The 22,253-nt window shown below is 36.1% G+C and overlaps 1 protein-coding gene across 2 annotated transcripts in view; it reads right to left on the reverse strand.

The window, feature by feature from the left end:
* AKT3 (AKT serine/threonine kinase 3) overlaps positions 1–22,253 on the reverse strand; it is a 272,836-nt gene that overhangs the window by 187,309 nt on the left and 63,274 nt on the right. The window lies entirely within an intron of this gene.

A 22,253-nucleotide genomic window follows, 5' to 3' on the forward strand; every position in this document is an offset into this window, starting at 1 on the left:
AAATGAATCAGTAATGCAAAGACAGTACTCATCACATGGAAGTTTCAGGGTTTGCTTTTGTCCTAAAAGAGGTTTTCTCTGGATGTAGCTGTACAGATAAGATACCTGGATTAGAACTAATTAATCTGTGTAAACTCTGTAAAGATTGCCTATTTATGCATAGCTGACTTTCAAAGCTCTGTATCTTGAGAGTAGTTTAAATTTGCCATGTGAGTCACAGTGACATCTAGTGGCAACTCTGTTGAACAGTACCCACTTGGTACTTCATTTTCTAAGAAACCACAAGGAATAGTGCCCAGCAAAATGGGGGGCGAGGGGGGGGCCGCGCACTCAAATACTGCTGAAGGAATAAACTACTCTGTTGTTAGTATTTTAAACTAATATTCCAATTTTCCTACTCCCACTGAACTTCCTCCTTCCTTTTACTTACCATTTCCAGTCCTTCATTCTCCAGTTTTCTATCTGCAAGTTCCCTTCTACCCTTACTCATGTGTCTCCTTCTCTATAGAATCCTTGGTCAGTCTCTATTTTTCTCATCTAGTTTTTCTTTCACTGCACAGATTTTATTAATCTCCACCCTCAGTGTGCTATTCAATCTATTTTCCATGTAACTGCTCTGAGCAATAGTATATTAAATCATGGAACTAAGCCAAAAAAAAAAAAAACTACACTGTAATTCATGTAACCCTGGGAAATTAACTCATCTCTTTCTGACTTGACCATCTATCAAGTCAAATAGATAATGATTATTTACAAAAAAGCAGACATCTTCTTTACCCTGTTCAAAACTGTCTTCTCTAAATGCCATCTCTCTCATTCTGTAATGACCTTACTTCCTAGAAAATATGGAAACTACTGAATGCAAATAATCTCAGGGCTTCCCTGGTGGCTCAGTTGCTAAAGAATCTGCCTGCAATGAGGGAGACCTGGGTTCGATCCCTGGTTTGGGAAGATCCCTTGGAGGAGGGCATGGAAACCCACTCGAGTAGGCTTGTTGGAGAATCCCCATGGACAGAGGAGCCCGGCGGGCTACAGTCCACAGGGTCTCAACTCTCCATCTGAAACAGTCTCTTTATTTGGAATGCTCTCTGAAATTTTCAAAGGAGGGTGTATATATCCTCCTTTTCAAGGGCTATCCTCTGTTCCCTACAAAAATATTGTTATGTCAATGATTATATCTCCCTTGAATCTTCAGAATTTCCCTCTGTATTCTGACTCTTTCCCTAATCTATGAACATGCTCACCCCATTCAAGCATCATCTTTGACCTGCTACAATGTTTTCTTTACTTGTATCAAAAAATAACTCAAAAGTAATAATATATAGTGACTTTCTCCATTTCTTCAATATCCACCTTCAACTCTGCAATGTGTTTATCATCACTATTCTACTGAAACTGGTCTCTACAAGGTCATTAATGAAACCGTCATTAATGGCCTCTTTTCAGGCCTCATTCTAAAATCTATATATGTGGATAACTGCTATCGCTTAGCTTCTATGGCACAGCAATCTTCTTATCTTTTCCAATCTCCTAAATAACTCTTTCCCTGCCTACACTTCCCAGATTGTCTAAATGCAATATGGACTCCCATATACTTCAATAGAAAGAGGCAAAGTATTATTTCTATGAATAAAGTGGTTCAGTTACTAAACGGAAATTAACCTGCCTATGAACTCAGCCCAAATTTACATTCTGCTGATCTGCCCTGCTTCTTCAAAATACTACTTTAAACCTCCATTTAAATTTACCCCAATAATTTCCAATCATAATTTCATTCTCTCTAATAATCCAAACCTTTACACTGTACTGATACTAACATGTATTTTATGTCATCTTTAGATGTGTCCTAAGTCTTTTTTATTTCACTCCACAAGTTACTTGCAACTACTATATGCACCCCTATCCTACCACTCTCCTTTCTTCCATCCCTCCCTTTCTTGCCCTCTCTCCTGATCACACAGATACACACAGTATTTTACAAGAATAATGAGCTTAATGCCCTTATCCTCCAACTGGGGTTATTTCTAAATATACTGTACTCTTCACTCACACAGTAGGTTCTTAATAAGTATTATTAAGGCTAGACAGCCTTAACAGTCAATTTACTACTAGGAAATAATAAAATCACATTTTTAGATAATTTTTTTTAAAAGAAAACTTCCTTTTGTCTTAGTTGCTGGTACTCACAACACTAGGTTATAAACACACAAAGGAAATGAGTTAATGTTTTGGGGGAAAAAATTATTAATTTGGAATTCTCTGACCCAATTTACTTGTGAAAATTACATGTCACAGCTCTAAACTACATCAAACCAGACACATTTTTTAAAATGCTTCTAAAAGATAGCCTACTAAAGGGAAAAAAAGAAATTCCAGAAATTACTACAGAATTACAAAGAACAACACATTTTAAGTATCTATGCCACTTCTATAATGTGAAGATACTTGCCACAAGGCAAGTACAAAGACCACTCATGTTACAGAATTTTTAAAGTGTATCTAAGGCAGTGATAAGTAAGTGACTTTTCTACCAAATGTTTGGATTTAAGCATAAAGAAAGCTTAAATGAGTAATAGTCTAAGAAATATAATTATACCTAAATTTTACATATATAATACACTCTTAATTTCCTTTTTTTTAGGAGGACAGTGCTGTATTCATCTTTTAAAATGATACAGTCCTTGTTTTTGTTTTGCTGTTTTCCGCCTTAGCCTAATGAAGAGAAAGACAGGATATTCTGCTATGTGCTTCACTGTCAGAGAGTGAGTGGTGCTCTGATCTGATCAGGGCTCCAACTCAGAAATGCAAAATGGAGAAAGCAGGAACATTCACTGCAAAATGAACTTGTCTACAGGAACAGGCTTGAGATACACATGGAACAACTGAAACAGGATCCAGCCCACAGGGAACGGGGCTGGGAAGAAAAGGATATGGGAGACACAGAAAAGCAGGACTGAGACGGGTAGTAAGGGCTAGGTTCCTAGTTGTCAAGGAGATTGCCTATCCGCTAGAAACTTCACCCCAGGGGCCTTCAACTGCCAAGCCAATCTGCTATCCACAATGATATTCTACCCAACCAAAAGTCCAATGGCTCCAGGGAAAAGAGAGAGAACTTTCTTATAGAAGCCTGGTTCGCTAACCACAATGAGCTGCTGAGCAAGGGCTAACGTTCTGTATTGGGGTCTTGTAAACTGCTTGCTGGGTGACCTGTTTTATCATCTAACTTAACTATGAGCTTCTTTACTTTTGGTACAAAGCCAGAAGTTAGCAGATGAGTGAACATTTTCAACTAAGGAAAAAGTCTACTCAGTATCGGAAGGTATAAAAAAGTGATATTTATCCAAAATGAGGCACATAAGCACCTAAAAGGTATATCCAGTAAAGTGATATGGCATGGCATTTTAAACAGTCCTGTAATGTTGAATTAATTATAGTGACCATGAGCAGTGCTTTAAGAATAGCTTTGATTCTGAAATGAACGGTCTTTGCAATTGATAATACTAATTCAGCCTTTTCTTGTAGTTGACGCTATAAATATTACAGAAATTATGTACTGCCCATGTTCATTACATGAATTTCACATAATAATAGGTTTGTTAAATTAATTTTTCCCTAAAATAGATAAAATAATTAATCCTTATTAAGGATTATTTGCCAAATGTAATTTTCTAAAAAACCTCATTCCAATTAGTATACACAGTATTAGATTTGGTGTTTTCAACTTTTTTTCAAACTCAATAGATTTTAAACTTTAAAATAATAAAAGCACTTTGCAGGTTTCTAAGTGGTCTTTTACACTTTAACTTCAGGGGTAGCTTTTGGGTACCCTGACTGCTTTGTTCCAGAGAATAACACTGTTATTAAATGTAAGGATGTCATCACAAAGGTATATTTAACTTTGTTAAATAATCCCAATCAGACCCAGGGATCGAAACTGGGTCTTCCGCATTGCAGGCAGATTCTTTACCATCTGAGTCACCAGGGAAGTCCCAACAGTTTTGTTCTTGTGTCTCAGCCCCTCTTGAGATACTGTGCAGTGCTTAGTAGCGCAGTCTTGTCCGACTCTTTGCGACCCCATGGACTGTAGCCCACCAGGCTCCTCTGTCCATGGGGGTTCTCCAGGCAAAAATACTGGAGTGGGTAGCCTATCCCTTCTCCAGGGGATCTTCCCAACCCAGGAATAGAACTGGGGTCTCCTGCATTGCAGGCAGATTCTTTACCAGCTGCATTACCAGGGAAGCCCTGTATCAACTAAAGCAGCCTTAAATAAAGATCCTTGAAACGAACGATGGGGAAAAGGAAGTTAAAGTTTCTATCCCTCTTCCCAGGCACAAAATCAGCAGAAAGCAAATATCTGAAATGGGTAAGTGTACCTTTGGCATATTTTCCTGCACCCTTTCTCCAATACGTATCTTTCTCCCACATCCAGATATTATTTCTATCAGTTTCAAGAAATTCATGCCTCTTCCATCATGCTGTACCATCTTGATCTGCCTTAACTTCCCCAAATGCTCCATATTTCAAAGTTTATGATCTTCCCTTTACTAGCACCTGATGTCAGCAAGGCAAGAAGAATGCAAACAGTCAAAGGAATAAATGAAAAGCTATGCCTTAACCTTTTAAAATGTTATTGAGTTGGCTAGAAAGTTTGGTTTTCTCCCACAAAATAACTCTAATAGCATTCAGGTGTCTTTAATTTCATTCAACACAATTTTGTTAAATTGTATTGTGATAGCTGTCATCTCACTGTACATCTTTAAAAAAAAAATCAAAATTAGTGAATTTTTGTGTAGCCATTTTAATATTGAAAAGAAGAAAAAAAGCAACATTTTGGCATATTATGCTTTATTAAGAAAGGTAAAAATGCAACTGAAAAGCAAAAAACAAAAAAAGATTTGTGCAGTGTACAGAGAAGGTGCTGTCACTGATCAAACGTGTTAAAACTGGTTTGTGAAGTTTTGTGTGGGAGATTCCTAGTTGGACAATGCTCCACAGTCAGGCTGCGGACCAGTTGAAGTTGACAGTGATCAAATCAATACATTAATTGAAAATGATCCACATTATACCACGTAGGAGATAATCAATATACCCAAAATATCCAAATCAAGCATTCAAAATCATCTTCCCCAAGCTTTGTTGTGTTAATTGCTTAGATTTTTGGGTTCCACATAAGCAAAAAAAAAAAAAAAAACAAAACCTTCTTGACCGTATTTCTGCATGAGATTCTCTATTTACAGCAACAAAAACATTCCATTTTTAAATGTGACAGGCAATGAAAAGTGGATAGATACTGTATAGTAACACAAAACGGAAGAGATCATGGGACAAGGGAAATGAACCACCACCAACCACACCAAAGGTCAGTCTTCAAAGAAGATGATGTTGTGTTTATGGTAGGATTGGGAGAGAGTCCTCTATTATGAGCTCCTTCTGGAAAACCAAACGATCAATTCCAACAAGTACTGCTCCCAGTTAGACCAGCTGAAAGCAGCACGTGACGAAAAGTCAACAGAAAGTGCATAATCTTCCAAGAGGATAATGCAAGATCACATGTTTCTTTGGTGACCAAGCAAAAACTCTTCCAGGGAAGTTCTGGGAAGAGTTCTTTCTGGGAAGTTCTGATTTATCTGCCATATTCATCAGACATTGAACCTTGATATTTCCACTTATCTTGGTCTTTACAAGATTCCCTTAATTGAAAAAATTTCAACTCCTTTGAAGACTGTAAAAGGCACCTGGAACAATTCTTTGCTCAAAAAGATAAACTGTTTTGGGAGGATAGAATTATGAAGCTGCCTGAAAAATACCAGAAGGCAGTGCAACAAAATGGTCAATACATTATTCAATGGTGGTCCTAGTGAAAATGAAAAAAATTATCTTTTATTTTTACTTAAAAACCAAAGGAACTTTTTGGCCAACACATAAATATCTTAGCTACTAGCTTAAAGTTATAGTAACAACTTATAGGGCCTTAAGTAGTATATGAAATTAAAATATAAGCAATGTTTAATAAAAAAAAAAAAAAAAAAAAAAACCAGAGACTATGAAGATACACTGATATAAGAATAATCCTTGGAGATCAGTTTTTTATAAGAGACTTACATATAGGCTTAAGAAAAATTTTTTCTTTCAGTATATATACTTGGTAGTTCACATAATATTGTTCTCTTAAAACCCAATTTTGATACTATAAAGGCTGGTATACAAAGGAATGGTGTCTACCAGAACAGATAACCATTTCATCATGTTACATTCCTCATCAAGACTCCGCAGCAGGTCTCCTTTTGCTATATCAAATTCAAACTCTTCAACAGGTTAGAAAATTATGTAGCAGAGTATAAGAACTCAACAGGAACAGTTGAGTCATATTAGAGAGGACCTCAAGAACTAAGTTTTAGACCTAGAATCCCATCTTTCTTCATGAAGTCTTCTATAAAGTCAAAATGGAGAAATAACAATAAACCACTTCTTACACTAATATATAACAAGATGGTGTTAGTCACTCAGTCATGTCCAACTCTTTGCAACCCTGTGGACTATAGCCCGCCAGGTTCCTCTGTCCATGGAATTCTCCAGGCAAGAATACTGGAGTGGGTAGCCATTCCCTTCTCCATATCTTCCCAACCCAGGGACTGAACCCAGATCTCCTGTATTGCAAGCAGATGCTTAACCATCTGAGCCACCAGGAAAGTCCAATATCTGAAAAAGTTTAGTGCTTATTTCCTATTTCCTTGAATTAATCTCTACATGTTTCATATATTAGTCTTTTTCCTGAGTAGATTATAGAAGCTTGGAAGTAGATTATGAAGCCCTTATGTAGGATTTGCCTCATTTCTACTTATTGTTTCATCCTGGTTACTAACAGTATACTCTGACACTCCTAAAATCCTCCTATTTTGTATAATACATTGTAGAGTAATGTACATGTCTAAATTTAGACCATGTCTAAAATTTACTTACACCAAGTACCTAATATATAATGTATAAAAACTTTCACTGGTTTTCAATATGGAGTTATCATTTTTTTTGGCTCTTTGAACTTAAATAGCATTTATCACAATTGATAACTGTATATATAATTGAATATATTTATATTTATAATAAATAAATAAATATATTTAAATGACTAGCTGTTTAATACCTGTGTCTGTACTTGAGTTTAAGTTCCGTGATCAGCAGCACTCAACCAGGAGTGGTGATTTTGCTCCCCATCCCTGGTGGACATTTGGCAACATCTAGAGAACTTCCCTGGTGACTCAGACCATAAAGAATCTGCCTGCAACGCAGGAGATCCGGGTTTGATCCCTGGGTCAGGAAGATCCCCTGGAAAAGGGAATGGCAACCCACTCCAGTATTCTTGCCTGGGAAGTTCCACAGACAGAGGCGCTATATTCCATGGGATCACAAAGAGTCAGACACGACTGAAATGACAGTACACCACGCACACACACACAAATATACATATATATGTACACACATAGACATAGATACTTCCTAACTATGTACTGAAAGGGGCTGAGAACAGTGGCACCCAATACAATGAACGAAAACAACTAGTACCAACATTTTCAGGTCTAAATACACACAAATGTGATTCCTTGGAGCATATTGATTCCAGAGCTAGGGTGGGGATATAGCAAGATGATCCTAGAGTATCCTGTGCAGATAGTAAGCATGAGCTCAAAGAACAATGGAGACAATGTGAGGATTAGATGGTAGTGACTAATACTAATCAATATTAATTTCTTAATAGTTAAACTCTTTTATGTATGAGAATGTCCTTGATTGTAAGAAAAATTCATCAAAGTATGCAGTATGAGGTATCCTATACTCAAATGGATCAGGAAATATCTTATATGGATATCAAATGGATCTCTGAAATATCCTTACAACTTTTCTGTAAGTTTAAAATTACTTCAAAATACAAATTAAAAAATAAATGTGAAGGTTTTTACATTTATATTCCCTATTTGCATTTTGATACAGATTTATCAAACAACTAAGGCTCTTAATAGGTTCTAGTAAAAAATTTTATTCATTTGTTTAAACTCAATAAATACTGAGTGCTCTATTCTATGACAGGCACTGGGAATATAATAGGAAAAAAATTAACAAAAATCACTGCTCATGAGCTCTATATTTTAATGGAGGGGAAAAGAATACATAAAATGGTAGATACTGATAAGTGCTAAGGAGAAAAACACAAAACAGTCAAGGAAGGAATATAAAGAGTTTGAACAGGATAGGGGAGTTAAAGTTTTAGATAAGGTAAATCAGGATGGCTGCCATTGCGAAGGTGATTTTTAAGGGAAATTGAAAAGATATGAGGAAGCTAGATGCAGATATATGGGGGAACAGTTTTCTTGACATACAGAACAATAAGGCTTTGAGATGGGAACACACTTAAATTAAGGCGCTCCTTGGACTGCTAAGGCATCCGAGGCAACTGGCAGATACAAAATCAATTCATAATCTTCCATCTTACTGTAAACTCATGTTTGAAGCACTGTTCTGATCAAAATATTACATTTTAAAACACAATATGGGCTTCCCTGATAGATCAGTTAAGGAAAAAAAAAAAAGAATCTGCCTGCAATTCAGGAGACCCTGGTTCGATTCCTGAGTCCAGAAGATACGCTGGAGAAGAGATAGGCTACCCACTCCAGTATTCTTGGGCTTCCCTTGTGGCTCAGCTGGTAAAGAATCTGCCTGCAATGCGGGAGACCTGAATTCGATCCCTGTGTTGGGAAGATCCCCTGGAGAACGGAAAGGCTACCCACTCCAGTATTCTGGCCTGGAGAATTCCATGGACTGTATAGTCTATGGGGTCACAAAGAGTTGGACACGACTGAGTGACTTTCACTTCACTTCAAACACAATATATTTTTTAATGAAGAAAATAATGTTAAGAGACAAGGGGAAAATGAAGTAAATGTAAACCAATAACCATAAGTCTCTATATAAAGATGCTAAATTTTATGTGTATCTTAAGAGAATCAGTTGCTATTTTATAATCACATGTACCAGCAAGGTAGCTAGACTTCTAAGATATTAAGGAACACACCTCTATGGATTAAGTATTATTTCTTTAGATAATAAACAGTGTGGTTAGAATGCATCTCCTACATTAATGAAGGCACCTAATGTTTATATCATGATACTTCTAAACAACTTACCCTAATACTCCCAAACTGCACTGTAGGTACATGATGTGGTTTTACACTTAAGGTGGCCCATCCTGTTAACTGAGAAAACACCTGATTAATAGAGGCAATGGCTGCTAACCTAGGAATATGCATCCTCAGATATGAAGGCCCATGGTTAGACTTGATTCTTCTCTGTTGTCTAACATATCACATGCTTTATGTATTTATCTCCTTTATTGGTTATTTCCCTCACTTGTATATGAGCTCCACGAACGTATAGGTACTCAATAAATATTTGACTGAATAAAAAAATGAATAGATGGAGAACAGCTAACTGAGGCAAGACTCAGCGCCCACTTTGGTAAGCACTTCCCCTTTACTCTTGCTCTAAGTACTTACTGAATCCCAAACATCAAAACTCAGAATTGACAGAAAATCTTCCCTGGCTTCAGCGCCCACTTTGGTAAGCACTTCCCCTTTACTCTTGCTCTAAGTACTTACTGAATCCCAAACATCAAAACTCAGAATTGACAGAAAATCTTCCCTGGCTACTAAAAATTCAGTCAAGCAAGGAACGAAAGTTTGGAAAGATTTCCTAAAACCCTGGGGATCGTCTGTCAGTCAGCTGCACTATCAATAAGTACCTATGAAGGAGCTGTCCCATTTACCTGCATAGGCCTAAATAACACAGATCACCCCCATGACTGCAGTCAGAGGTCTAATGATCTTGCTCCACTTTATCTGTAGCGTTTAACACAGAAAATGGCTTACTGCACGCAAGGCACACCGCACCATGCCTGATACACAGCAAGGATTTAACGGTAGCCACAGAGAGATACCATCTAACTGAGAGACAGTTTTTTCAAGGCAAATAATATGAATGCATTTTAAGGAATAGAGTAATATATATTCATTTAAGAAATATGGTAAGTATTTTATTACTGAAGACAAAGTGCACAAGATTTTAGTGCCTTTATCTCAGAATCTTTCCTGCTGCCTGAATTGGTCCAATTCAACATCTCACAAGAAATTACGATGCTAAGATAATCTCTAAAAGTCAAAATAATAGATTTTTGTCAGTATACCTGGTAACTGTAAATGAATAAAGCATCTACAGTTTCCCCTGACTTTCAAAAGCCTAAGTGTAGTAGCTTCATAGTAATTCTGAGTTTCTAAAATGTTCTGGCACATATTTAGTGAATAAAGTATGTGAAATGGATAGATTTTAAATACGTTTATTAAAATTAGTCTTTCATTCCAGAGGCAAAAAAATCATTTATTCTCAGGCTAGACTGATGATCATCTGCTCTTAAAATTTTTCATGTCAACACTAAAAATCATAAACAATGAATTTACTATGCATACTTTTAATTGCTGACTATGAAACCCCTTTGTAATGATGTGATCAAGCTAACACACTATTTCACAGAAGCAAGGTATTTCAGGAAGGAAAGACAATGTCAAAATTATCTTTTTTATCTGACTTATGTATAATCAAAGATTCACCTCTACAGATGGCTATGAAAGCATCCAAAAAATATTTCCATGTGACAGAGCATATTATGCTCCACAAAATGGACTAATAAGGCTCTTAATATATTCCCCCCCAAAATTTCTTTTTGATCATAAGCCCCCTCAACAGTTATTTAGTAATTTCAGAAAATAAGTAAGACAGGAATGGCTAAAATGCTGACCTCGGCACATCTGGCAACAAAAATTATGCATGGCAAGGTAAAGACTGTTGACACTGTACTTAAAATGTAAATCTCATCTTCCAAAATCATTCACTCACTGTTCCAGAAATATTTCTAGAATGAACCATAGCTTTCAGGTTTGGGGCCAAGTTTTACAGTGAAATTCAGTGTTGGCTTACAGATATCTGTCATTTACCTTCTTTATGACATAAAGACAGACTTATCTGAATAGAAAATATTTTAACAACTTATGAAAGCAAAAAATTATTCAACTATGAAACGAAATCAAATATCAAATTTTCCTACTGAATGAAACACTATCATCTTTCCATTTGTCATTTAATACTGCTTATTGTTTACTAGAATTATATGGATTATAACTATAATTTTTAATAGTTAATTTTTAACAATTATCCAACTTAATATTTTATTATTGCTGATAATTAACAAAACAAACAGTTAATTGATATATCATCATTTTACTGCTAGTTCTCAAAAGTGAAGAGTCTATTCACTAGGATTTTGTTTCTGGAGATTCTAATCACCATTAACAATCCTACCAATTAAATTATTTAAAGTTTACAGGCCCTGAATAAACCTCTAAACCCATTTTTCAAACTGGTAAGCTATACACAGAAAATTCTGCTATCTTTAAGACTCGGTATTCACAGATAACTAGTAATAATCCAAATTTTACAAAATTTTAATTAATGAGAAAGTAAGTGGTTTATTGTGAGTCACTTGAAAGTTCACCTTTATTATTAACTTAAGGCTTAAGTTCAGAGCCCAACTGGAGCAAAATTCTCCAGCAGTCCCCTCATGAATATCTGGTCTTTGTCACCATGGGCTAAAAAGCAAGTCAACTGACAAGGAAAACTTTGCAACAGATTCAAAATAAGGAAGAATTCATAGAACAGATGTCCATACCAAAATTCTCTGTAGAATATTCAAATTTAAATTAAAAAATTGTGGTAATATAAAAAATGTTTAGTAAATCAAGTTGGGAGGTTTCTAGAAATGCTAGATCCTCTAACTGTATGCAAATTTTTAAGTAAGATTATTAAAAGAAGAAAAAGGGAAATAGTTTCCTATATACAGGAAATGACAAACTGCCAACTGCGTATCATACAATTTTCAACATATTTCAAAGACTATTTTTTCAGCTTCACCAAGCTATAAGTTGTATGATATTAAACTGATTTGGCATGCACAAATATACACACACACACACAGACACACACATATATATAGTAATATTCTGAATAATTTCTAGATGAGAACCCAAAGGAATATTATATTTACCTCCTTCATAATTCTAGAATCTACACATCACCATAGCTCAGTTGATAAAGAGAATCCACCTGCAATGCAGGAGACCCCAGATCGATTGCTGGGTCAGGAAGATCCGCTGGAGAAGGGATAGGCTACCCACTCCAGTATTCCTGGGCTTCCCTTGTGGCTCAGCTGGTACAGAATCCACCTGCAATGCGGGAGACCTTGGTTTGATCCCTGGGTTGGAAAGATCCCCTGGAAAAGGGAAAGGATACTCACTCCAGTATTCTGGCCTGGAGAATTCCATGGACTGTATAGTCCATGGGGTCACAAAGAGTCAAGACACGACTGAGCAACTTTCAATTCACTTTCCTTTAAGGTTCAAAATCATATTCCCTCTCAGTTTATTTCATTTTAGATGCAGATATCACTTTTCCTTTAGTATCAGATGACACAACAAGGCAAGCCTTGGAGCAGTGTCTCAGAGCTGTCTGAGGTGCTGTCTCTCCCAGGCTGCAGCCACATTTTGTCCCAAATAAAACTTAACTCGCAACTCTCATGTTGTGCGTTTTTTCTTAGTTGACAGCTGCCAAAGGAATTCCCTTAGGAAATAGATTTTAATGCATACAGTTTGTCTCCAAAGTACCATAGTGTTTTAGGAACCCAGTAATCAATTAATCGTCTCTTAAAATTGTGTGTGACTGCTATATTTAAAATGGATAACCACAAGGACTTACTGTATAGCATATAGAACTTTGCTCAATGTTAGAGCACCACCTAATGGGAGGGGAGTTTGGGGGAGTATGGCTGAGTACCTTCGCTGTTCACCTGAAACTATCACAACATTGTTAATCGACTAAACTCCAATACAAAATAAAAAGTTTAAAAAGAGTGCACAACCTTCACATTCACATTTCATTCTATCAACCTAACAGATCAGCAGAATACTAAGACCAAGAGAAATTAATCTGAACACCCTCCAGTGGCTGGCTCTGCAGCACAACAGAAGCATTTCCATCCTGAATTTGTTTTACTCTGCAGATTTTTGAACGAGAGAAAATTTTAGATTTAGACATTAGATTATAATCATAGAAATTCTGGTAAAAATCCAACTTTTAAAAGAGGGAAAACAAAAACCTCTAAGTCATTACTTGTCTCTATTTGCAAAATTCTTAACTCAAAATTCCTCTACCAAGGTGTAAGACACTATTTTAGTAACAGAATGGTTAGTTCTTTTTTTAATCTGCTATCATAATCAAGCAGTATTCAGAAAGTAAGACTGGAAGGAAGGAAATTAGTCAAAATGCAAATACTGAATCCTTATGAGAGAAAAACACAGCTAAAGAAAAAAATACGTATCTATATGTGCTGTGCTGTGCTTAGTCACTCGGTCATATCCAACTCTTTGCGATCCCATCAACTGTAGTCCACCATGCTCCTCTGTCCATGGAGATTCCCCAGGCTAGAACACTGGAGTGGACTGCCATGCCCTCCTCCAGATATGTGCTGTTTATATTAATATATCAAAAGTAACCATAAAATATTTGGGGGAAATCTTCATTCAAGGGTAATCTGAGTTAAACAATGTGTACTGACAGTATAATCCCCTAAACTCTGGATTAATCATGTTAAGTATAATACATACATATGCTGAGGGGGAAAAAGTGGCTGTACTTTTAAGAAAAATTTTTACTAAATTTATGTCAATTTAGAAAAAAGTATTCATGATAATATTTTAAATATAAATCATTAAATCCCGAGTACCGACTTCCGGAAAGCAAAATTACTTTAAAAATACACATTAACAAAGAATGATAATAAAAGAAAAACAACCAAAAAAGTCTATATTTAACTGGCTGCTCAATCATTAGAAAGGTGCCCCATAACTACCATATGTTACTCAAATATGTTATCACACCTACAATTTCATCATATGTCTCCCAAGAAATTAATTAGCTCTAACTTTTTCAACTTTGACAAAAACGTCTGCATCAGTCAGATTACTAGCTGTTGCAAACATTTCAAAATTCAAAGCTTTCTTCAGCTTATATTTAACCTTTTAATTACTATTAATTATTTAGCAACATGCAGAACAACATTCATCAGACAGATGTCTAATTTTAGAATTCTGAATAACATAAAGTCATTTATATACATATTTACTTTTGGTACACATTTGCTTAGTAACTTGAAAAAATAAAATTAATCTAAGGTCTAAAACTATTTACTGATACATCACTTCACATCTATGTTTAGGTTAAAGAAGAAAATACCTAAAATTTTCATTTTTTCAAAAATCTAAAAAGTCTTAAGTTGAGGGCATATGACTTATGGTAATAACTGAATTTAGTGATTAGAAAGTTTATATATAAATTACAAAAACAGAAATCTAATAGAACATGTTAATTTTAAAAAGATTTTATAATCTATCAGCAGTAAAAAGAAATGAAAGCGGCTAAGGGAATTTTCATAAATATTCTTTATCAACTGTTTTAAAAGGAAAGAAAAATCTATTCCTGTTTGATTTTTAGATCACTATCAGTTCAGGCTATCCTCAACCATATTAACCAGCTTCCATCCCCACTATTTTATTTAAACCACTCTGTTAAGGCTACCAATGGACTTTATAAGTATCCATTCCACAAATATTTATAGAGCAATGAACACCACAGACAAAAATTCTGTTCTCACAGAGCTTACCTTCTAACAGGAATGAAAGAGAAAACAAAAATAAGTAAATCAGTCATATAAATAAGTCAAAAAAATAGTGTATTAATAGTGCTAAGTGCAAGTATTTCCTAATTCTCTTGTTAACCAAACAAAAATCAAACCAACCACCAATAAGGAAAGCTTGCACTGGGTTCAGTAAAGCCACGTGTAACAATGCATGAGACAAGTGCTCAGGCCTGGTGCACTGGGAAGACCCAGAGGAATCGGGTGGAGAGGGAGTTGGGAGGGGGGATAGGGATGGGGATTACTTGTAAATCCATAGCTGATTCATGTCAATGTATGACAAAAACCACTACAATATTGTAAAGTAATTAGCCTCCAACTAATAAAAATAAATGAAAAAAAAATGCTGAATTCTCCTTTCAGTTATCTCAGCTAACAAAATAATGGATAACCTAAAAATCATCTCTATCTAGTAAGGAATTACATTTAAATTCCAAAGTTACTACTTCTAGGTTGAAATAAATATTCAAGTCAATCAGAATAAGAGCAGCCATAGGAAAGCCAACAATTTCCTGCTGGTAGCAATCAGTCTTTTGTGATTACTGAAATTTTTTGCTACTGCCGGGGAAAATGGCTCCTATGAATGATACAATTTTTGAGCTTAAAAAACCTTAGAGATATCAGAAGTCCCCTGGGAAGCTTTCCTTGACCTCCTCAAGGGGATTTAAGCGTTTCTTTCTCTTTATTCCAAAATGCCATAAAAGTAAGGAACAAAGTTCTTATTTATCTTCGTATTCCCAGAACCTATCTCAGATCTGGCAGAAGAGTTTGACTAGATATTTCACCAGTGAAAGTACTGTTCTAAAAAAATCAGTCTGGGAATGCCCTGGCAGCCTAGTGGTTAGGATCCGGTGTGCTCACTGCTGGGTTCGATCCCTAGTCAAGGAACCAAGATCCTACAAGCATCACAGTTGTCGTTCAGTCCCAAGACTTGTCCAACTCTTTGTGACCACATGGACTACAGCATGCCAGGTTTCCCAATCCTTCACAGCACAGAGGGGCAAAAAAAAAAAAAATCAGATAACAATAAAACAATGATTCAAAGTCTAAGGTTTATAAGTGTTATGAAATTATTTGTATTATGGATAAGTACACTGCTCTCAACCAAGGAGGAAGCACACTCATTCGTATTCGGTAAGTATTTATTAAGGTCCTACCCTGTGCAATGTTATATAAAATGTATACATAAAATGTATAAAACTGTCATGGTCCCTACTATCACAGGAAATACATTCAAAGGGGAGAAAAGGTAATAAAAAAGAAAATAAACAATAATTTTAGATTAAATAAGTTCTATGACAGAAATTTACAGGGCACATTGATAGAGATTGTCACTTTTATTGGATTCTCAAGGAGTACTTTACATAGGATGTACTAAGACAAGACCTTAGGTAGATATTGCTGGAATATAGTAGGTAAACAGATTAGAATTCAATTAACAATTTAATGAATATTACTATGTCTCATGTACTATGGTCCTAGCATGAATAAAATCCAAACTCAGCCCCGAAGAGCCTGAACTCAAATAAGGGAGAGACAGACACTACTCTGACTGTGGAGAACACACAAGGTTTATGGAATCACAGAGAGGAGCACTCAGATGACCTAAAAGTAGTTCAGCATAGAACAGGTAATAATAATGAAAATACAAATAACATACATTTTGAAGAGTCAACAGAACAAGATAACAGCAGGTGCACAGAAGACTGAAAGAGGAGGAAGATATATATCCATGGGAACATTTTAAATAATTAACCAGAATAAAGATAGGTGTTTTCATTCACTAGTAACAAATATTTGGGATTCACTAATATATACAGAATGTAAGTAATAACATCATGTTAACCTGACAGCCATGGGCTTCCCTGATGGCTCAGCAATTCAACAATTCACCTTCAATGCAGGAGACACAGGAGACGGGGGTTCAACCCCTGGGTCAGGAAGACCCCCTGGAGATGGAAATGGCAAACTGTTCCAGTATTCCTGCCTGGAAAACCCCACTGACAGAGGAGCCTGGCGGGCTACAGTCCAAAGGGTCACAAAGAGTCGGAAACGACTGAGCACGTAGGCACGGCATAGCCTGACAGCAGAACTGAGAGTCTGCAGAGGGAATAAAAGAGGATGAAGAACAGAGTAGGGATGAGATACAGTCGCATGCGGTGGATGTCAAAAGACAACGTGCCAGTAAAAGAACACTCCAATACAGGAATGAACCAAGAAAGTCAAATGTCAAGGAAGCCTAAAGATGTGCATTCCGCAAGGAGTGATAGACACTCCTATAAGGCAAAGTAGTCAAACCCACTGAATATGGAAAAAGGACATAATCAGCTGTAGAGAAAAGTTTTATCATTTCTAAGCCCTAGTTAATCAAAAATAATCACCACGAGGAACATAAAGACTATGAACCACATTCTCATACCATCAATTTTATGATTTTGGAACCATACCTAGCATTTATTAGAAGAAATGAACACTATATGTAAGTGAATAAAACACTGTATAAAAGAGTAAAAATTAACTATTCATTTCCAGCAACAGATAACTTTCAAGTAATTTATTTTCATATGAAAACATTCCAAGTTAAAACTGTCTCAATACATATTAAAAAGAAAAGAGTTCTTTTCATTAAGAGATACATGAACATGCATGAAGAATGATGTGACTTCTGCGATCTGCTCCCAAATAATTTAGAAAGTAAATGAATAGATGAGTGTATAATAAAATAAAATTGGCTATGAGTTGGAAATTTTTAAAGCTGGTGTTGATTTCATGGGTGTGGCTATTACTACTTTTGTACATGCTTGAAATTTCTTAATAAAATATTTTACTACCTAAGCGCAAACAGAAACAAACATCTGTATTTATCCTAACCCCATAGCAAATAATTCTTACAAGGTTCTGAAATTAACCTCAAACTGTCAAAAGGAATGAAAATACAACTTTTATATGAAGGAAGGTAGGAAACTTGGCTTATAAAATATATAAAAGGGAAAGGGGAGACAAAGCCTAGCTTAAACAACTTATAGAATCTACTCTGATTTCATGAAAATTTAAATTTTAAAACGCTATAGACTGAAATTTTTAAATATTTAGAATTAAATTATGAAAAATAAATGCTCCATTTCCTCCAGAAGGTTAAGATACATTTTTTTCATAATACACATTACAGGATAATTAAATTACTTAAGGTAAAAGATCTATGAGAATCTTACATAGTGACAGAGGTAGGAGACTATACCTTTTAAAACTAAACTTGCTTTAAGTTATTAATTCTGATATATTCTTTCCTGTTTCCTAATTTCCACTGTACCAGTTTTTCCACCTAAGTAGTTTCAATTCATTTCAATGTTACTTATTCCAGGAGTCTGACCCCAACTCCACACAGTAGGACAGAATATCATACTGTGGCCTCCCACAGAACCCTTTGTTATCCCTATCATATTAAGCAGTTCATTTAAGCACCATGAAGGAAAGGATCATGTCTTTTAAAAAAAAAATTTACTGAGATACAATTCCTATATCATAAAAATTACCATGTTAAAGAATACAGTTTTTGCTTTTCGTATATTCACAAGGTCGTGTAACCATCAGCACTAACTTCAGAACTTTTCATCTTCCAAAAAGGAAAGCCTGAACCCATTAGCAGTCTTTAGCTCTCCATTCCCTCCTCCTCTCCCTGACAACCTGCTCTCTGTCTTTTATGGATTTGCCCATTCTGGACATTTCATATAAATGGAATCATATAATACATGGCCTTTTGTATCCGACTTTTTTCACTTAGCACAAGGTTTTCAATGTACATCCATGGTAATAGCATGTATATTTCATTACTTTTCCAACTAAATAATATTCCATTTTACAGATTATTCCACATTTTATTGACTCATATAACAGTTACTGGACTTTGGGGTTATTTCCACTTTGGGGCCTTCTATGAATAATGCTACTACGAACATTCACAGACAAGTTTTGTATAAACATGATTTCAATTTTCTTGGGTATATACCTAGATATGAAACTGCTGGGTCACACAGTAACTCGGTTTAAGTTTTCAAGGAACTACCAAACTGTTTTCCAAAACAGATGCACCATTTTACAAACCCCCAAGTAGTATCAGTTCAGTCGCTCAGTCATGTCCGACTCTCAGCAACGCCATGAACCGCAGCACGCCAGGCCTCCCTGTCCATCACCAACTCCCGGAGTCCACCCAAACCCATGTCCATTGAGTTGGTGATGCCATCCAACCATCTCATCCTCTGTCATCCCCTTCTCCTCCTGCCCTCAGTCTTTCCCAGCATCAGGGTCTTTTCCAATGAGTCAGCTCTTCGCATGAGGTGGCCAAAGTATTGGAGTTTCAGCTTCAACATCAGTCCTTCCAATGAAGACCCAGGACTGATCTCCTATAGGATGGACAGGTTGGATCTCATTGCAGTCCAAGGGACTCTCAAGAGTCTTCTTCAACACCACAGTTCAAAAGAATCAATTCTTCGGCACTCAGCTTTCTTTATAGTCCAACTCTCACATCCATACATGACCACCGGAAAAACCACAGCCTTGACCACAAGCAGTATATGAGGGTTAAAATGTCTTCACATTCTCACCAACACTTTTTATTGTCCATCTTTTTGATTAGTGCCATCCTAATGGGTGTGAAGTGGTATCCTTCATGATTTTGCATTTCTCTGCTGGCTACTGATATTGAGCATTTTGTCAAGTATTACCAGCCATTTGTGTATCTTCTTTGAAAAAAAATGTCAATTCAGATCTTTTGGCCACTTTTAATTTGGGCTATAGATGATTTACAAAAATTCTTGATATACTCTGGGTACTTTATCAGGTATATGATTTTCACATATTTTGCCCCATCCTGTGGATCATCTTTTCACTTTCTTAAGACTGTCATTTGACATGTTTTTAATTTTGATGAGGTCCAATTTTTCAGTTTTTCATTGGTTGCTCATGCATTTGATATCAAATCTACTGCCAAGTTCAAGATCACAAAGATGTAATCATTTCCTTCTAAGAGATGTATGGTTTAGTCGCTAAGTTGTGTCCAACTCTTTTGACTTCATAGACTGTAGCCTGCTGGGCTCCTCTGTCCATGGAATTCTCCAGGGAGAAATACTGGAATGGGTTTGCCATTTCCTTTTTCAGGGGATTTTCCCAACCAAAGAATTGAACCTGGGTCTCCTGCACTGCAGGCAGATTCTTTACCAACTGAGCTATGAGGGAAGCCCAAAAGATGTATAGTTGTAGCTTTCATGTTTATGTCTTTAATCGATTTTGAGTTATTTTTTGTATATAGTATGAAGTGGGGATCTAAATTGATTCTTCAGCATGTGAAAGTCCACTTCTTCCTGCATCATTTGTTGAAGACTATCCTCCCACAGTGAATTGTCTTGCTACCTTTGTCAAAAATTTACCAGAGTTACTTCTCAACTCTCGATTCCCTCTCACTGACCATACGTCTATCCTCCACATGTCTTTGATTGCATCTACCTAGCACAGAACCTGAAATATGGAAGCATGCAATAAAGATTTAGTAGGTGAATAAATAGCCTTTTGTCAACAATAAAATAATTAAAGTGTGAGCTGAGCAATACCTTAAGGAGCATTATCCTATCCCAGTATTTAAAAAGCAAGAAACTGAGACTTAAGAGAGGCTACCTGGTGAGATCAAAGGAGAAAAAAATTACTTAAGAGGCAGAGGCAGGATCAGAATTCAGTTTTCCTAACTTTTGGTGCAGGATTCTTTCCATAATACCATGGAAAGTGGCTTCTCAACTAAACTGAACTGCCTAAACATATGCCAATGTGTCAGCCTATAAAAACCAGCATATATTAGAGACAGAGATAAGCATGTATCCTAATACTTAATCATAGGGGAATGCTTCATAAGCATAATTCACCAAAAAGCCTTACAATCAAAATGGGGCAGGAAATAATTAATATACCACTGAATGCAGTGTTTCCCTCTAGACGACTGTCCTCTATTTCACTCTCAGCTCAAGAACATAGCTAGTCACACTTTTAGTCCTTAGATTATTTGGGGCAGAAGAAAACCATTTGTGTGACAGTAAAAATTATAAAGCAATCAGGTGCCTAGTTCCATTACCCTGCTCTCTTTACCATTTCCCACCTTCACTGTGATGCTTCATTCACTACTAAGTGCTGTAAAGAATGCAGAAATAGAGCGATCATCATAAATTTAACTTTCCTTTACTATCCAGAAATTAGTCTGCCTCTTTCCAAAAACCAGAGAAATTTTAAAGCTGTAGAACAGAAAAATAAAGGGAAACAAAGAAACAATTACAGGAGAAGCCTTCTGAAAGATATATATGGGGATGTACGACATGAGGTAAAGGAAAAACACTAAGTGTTCAAGCCTAATACTATAATTACATGCACAAGGAAGGAAAATGCATCTGTGCAAACGCTGTGTATGCAGTATGTATAAGCAGACCATGAATTTTCTTGTAGTCTAGAATATATTCGGCCCTCAGTTTAAACTACAGCGTCTTCTCAGATCACCCAAGCACAGTTAACCTGACCTTTCATGGTATGCCCACTCTTTGTCCTACAGGTCTCCATCACTGTAATGACTACAGTGTATCTTAATAGTTACCTCACATGTTTGTCTCCTTTTAAACTATCATTGCACTGAGGGTTGAAACCATGTGTTTTTCATGTTGTGTTCAGTATAGAATTTAGCACTTTATAATTCTTTGTTGAATGAATATTTTCAAAATGTTTTGTAATCCTGAATATACCTGTTCAAAAGCATCAATAACAAGAAATTTATTCATTCTTGCTGTGATAATTCCCAAACATTACAGTTCACACATATACGTCACATATATATACAGTTCTCATATATACTTCCCTATACAAAATTCAGAGCTGGTCAATCTGTTGGAAAACAAACCTAACTCAATGTTTACCGCTGAATGTTGTAGTTGCTGGCCATCTCTACTAATAAGGCAATTTTATACTCCTAGCAAGAAACACACAAAAAGTTCAAGACTCATCCACTACAAGCAGCATGATCTAGCATGGTGACATATAGAGAAGATGGGGAACCATCTCTATAGAAGCATGTAGAGGAATTCTTGAGGGCGAGATATCTTATATTCACCAAAAAGAACTACAGATTAAGAAATAAGATAAAATGATCATCAAATTCTGGTGTACTGGTAAACGTAAAAGGTTTGGAGTGTAAGAGTCCCAAGATGTGATTCTAAGACGTGCCCCACTGTGACCTCTTTAGGAAGGTGACTTCACTTCTCTGTGTCTCTTTCAGTACCTCTACTATAAAAAGTGAGTAAGAATGCCTATCTCACAAGCACAGATACTCAGACACTAGCATGTTTGAGATCTGTTACAGTGTCCATTCCATTCCTACCTGGCA

Source organism: Cervus canadensis, chromosome 13 (assembly GCF_019320065.1).
Source record: "Cervus canadensis isolate Bull #8, Minnesota chromosome 13, ASM1932006v1, whole genome shotgun sequence".
Taxonomy (NCBI): Eukaryota; Metazoa; Chordata; class Mammalia; order Artiodactyla; family Cervidae; genus Cervus; species Cervus canadensis.